Source organism: Gossypium hirsutum, chromosome A06 (assembly GCF_007990345.1).
Source record: "Gossypium hirsutum isolate 1008001.06 chromosome A06, Gossypium_hirsutum_v2.1, whole genome shotgun sequence".
NCBI classification, from domain to species: Eukaryota; Viridiplantae; Streptophyta; class Magnoliopsida; order Malvales; family Malvaceae; genus Gossypium; species Gossypium hirsutum.
The window spans coordinates 19,394,093-19,397,788 of NC_053429.1; positions in this window are offsets into that span (position 1 = coordinate 19,394,093).

The following is a 3,696-nucleotide window of genomic DNA, read 5'->3' on the forward strand; positions in this document are numbered from 1 at the left end:
TGTTCCGATTTGGTAAAAAGGGCAAGTTGAGTCCGAGATTCATCGGACCGTATGAAATCATCGAACGAGTTGGGCCAGTTGCTTATAGATTGAGACTACCATCTGAGTTAGAAAAGATACATAATGTGTTTCATGTATCGATGCTTCGACGATACAGATTTGATCCTTTGTATGTAATTTCACTGTCTGAGATTGAAATTCAGCCTGATATGATTTATAAAGAAAAGCTGATCCGTATATTAGCTCGTGAGGTTAAAGAATTACGAAATAAGAAAATTTCGTTAGTCAAAGTGATGTGGCATCGACATGGTATTGAAGAGGCTACGTGGGAGCCTGAAGATTAAATGAGACAACAATATCCGAATCTGTTTAATGGCAAGATTTTCGGGGATAAAAATCCCTAATGGGGGAGAATTGTAACAGTCTGATTTAGACCCTAGTCGGAATAGTGGTTTTGAGACCACATATCCGATTCTAAAAAATATTTTAATATTATTTTCTGTGTTTGTGAAATGTGAATTTCTATCTGCGAAGTTTCTGTGATTTGATTTGTTTGTTTCTGTGCTTAATTATGATAAAGGACTAAATCGCGTAAAATGCAAAAGTTACATGCTAATTGTTAATGAGGTTAATTGGCCTTGGCTTTTAAAATAAGGGTCCTTACATGGTAATTATGCCATTGATAAGGGTAATGGACATTGATGGACATATGATAGGTGAATTTTAATGTTTATAACTAAAGGGCAATATGGTAATTGGTGTAATAAGTCAAATTTAATAAAATAAAGGCCATTGCGTGTTTATTTTCTCACCATCTTCCACTGATTATAGAGAAAAGAAACAACCATTGAAGCTTTGTGATATTCAGCTATTACATGATTAATTAGGTGAGTTTATTTTGCTCAGTTTTTTATAATTTCTACGTTTCTGTGATCGTTGCTTCGTGTTCTTCAAAAACCATGTCTGAACTTCTGTTTCTGTTGAAGATTATGAAATGTTCCATTTATGATTATATGAGCTTTGTAATATTTTTATATGGATTATGAAAGATATAGGTGAGATTATCATGCATTGTTCTTGAATTTTTTATGGAATAGAGCTATTTGGGCTAATTTGTGAAAATGAGGTTTTGAAGGACTAAATGCTGAATTAAATATGTTATTTGGGCTTGTATGGAAGCTATGTATATTTTTCCAAGCTATAGTCTTGGTAAATTTTGCATATTTGTGATTTTGTGAAAAATGGACTAAATTGTCAAAGTGTGAAAATGTAAGGGCTAAAATGCAAAGTGCCCTAAATATGTGTTCATGGATTATTTTGAATGAAATGAATGGTTGAATGGTTGAATTTTAATTATATTAGATCAAGAACAAAGAAAATCAGACTTAGATCGAGGGAAGTCCAAAATAGTTGAATAGTCGACTCATTTCCGTCCAAAATTTGTACGAGGTAAGTCAAATTACAATTCTGTGTTAAATTAACTAAATTCTGCGTATACAAACTATATTGAGAGCCTGATGAATAAAATTCGAGTAAACTTCGATATTATGCTAGTATCTGAAAAGCTCTGTATGTTTCTAAAAGAAAATTGACATTGATCTGAGATATCGTGTAAGACTGTGTCTGGGACACAGGCCTCGATTTGAGATTTACGTGTAAGACCATGTCTAGGACATAGGCATCGTATCTGATTTCGTGTAAGACCCTGTCTGGGATAGAGGCATCGATACTGAATTACATGTAAGACCACGTCCGGGATGCCGGAATTGTACCCGTTTATGAGTATCTGTATCGTTTCTGAATCATGTGATGATAGAGTACGAGATATGGGAATGAATATATGAAATGTATAATTTATACAGGTACGTTTGTATAGTACTAAATTTATGAATATGAAAGACTATTTCTGTGAAATAATGAATGCGAAGTATGTATGAAATCATGGAAATGAAACATGACATGTATACAAGCAAATGAGCATGGTTAGGCTCATGAACTATTCTGTGAAATGGTTATGAATTCTTGTTGTTGAATTGTACTTTATATGCTTTAATAGTTAAACCCATTGTATTTGGCTTACTAAGCTCTTTGTAGCTTACTCTGTGTGATTTTTGTCTATTTTACAGTTATCGTAGCTACTGAAGACTCGAGGATTGTCGAGGATTGTCACCACTCTATCGAACTCATTTTGTTACTTTTGAAAGTGTAAATATTTTCAGTATGGCATGTATAGGCTGGAATATCTATGTATTTAAGTTTTGATATGTATATATGTTATACCATGAGAGTTGGCTAGCGAATGATATGTTTGTGCTTAGTTTTGGTATGGATTTGAATAAGTTATTGAATAATGATGATTTAGTTATAGTAAAGCATGTTTTGAGCATGGAATTGGCTGAAAATTTTGGTATGAATATTGTTTAATGTTGCTTGTAGAAATAACCCAAAAAAGGGTGGCAATTTGGCTTAAACCAAGCCTGCATTGTGCCACACGGTTGGGGCACACAGGCGTGCCTTGTGTCCGTGTATGCAAAGCAGTAACCTCTTAATACCACACGGTTAAGACACATAGGCGTGTCACATGGCTGTGGGCTTAAGTCAGTAGCTAGCTAAGTATCACACAGCCATAGCACACAAACGTGTCTGTTGGCCGTGGGTGAAAGTCAGTATGTATACATTGTTTTGGCATGGCCCTGGTCACACTGGCGTGTGACATCAACAGAATTGAAAAATTTTCTGAGTTCTGAAATTTATGAATGTGTTCGGTTTAGTCCCGACTATCCTTAAAAATATGTTTTAGGTCTCGTAGACCTTCATAAGATATGGATTGTAGATGATTGCCTATGTATTAATGTTATATGATATCTGTGATTCTGAATTGATCTGAAATGTTCTGTCTGTCTGGTAATGCCTTGTAACCCTAATTCAATGACGGTTACGGGTTAGGCATGTTACAATGGTAGTTGGAGGTTATGTGTGGACTATAGACAGCTTAACCAACTCTATCATAGATAAGTGTCTAATACCTATCATAGAAGAACTCCTTGATGAGTTAGGGCAAGCCACTTATTTCTCAAAGTTTGATCTGAGGTATGTTTATCATTAGATCAGAATATGGGAAAGGGGCATTCATAATACAACATTTAGGACTCATGAGGGTTATTATGAGTTCCTAGTCTTGCCGTTTGGCCTGACTAATTCTCCATCAAACTTTTAGTCTTTGATGAATGGGGTTTTCAAGCAATTGTTGAGGAGGTCAGTGTTAGTATTTTTTGATCATATACTGGTCTACTCCACTGGTTGGTCAGACCATATGACTCATTTAAGGGAGGTATTGCATCTTTTGAGACAACACCAATTATTTTCTAGGAAGGGCAAGTGCAACTTTGGCACTACTCAGGTGGAAAACTATGGTCACATTATCTCTAGGGGGTCAGTTTCCATGGATCCAGAAAAGGTTGAATAAGTGTTCAATTGGCCAACACCTCAGTTAGTCAAAGACTTTAGAGGATTTCTAGGTCTATCAAGATACTATAAAAGATTCATAAGGAATTGTGGAGTTTTGGATAAGCCCTTAACCACTCTCTTAAGGAAGGATGTGCGTTGGAAATGGTTTGACACCACCTAGGTAGCCTTTGAAAAACTCAAGCAAATAGTTTGCTAAGCACCGGTTTTGACCCTTCCAGACTTTCAAGA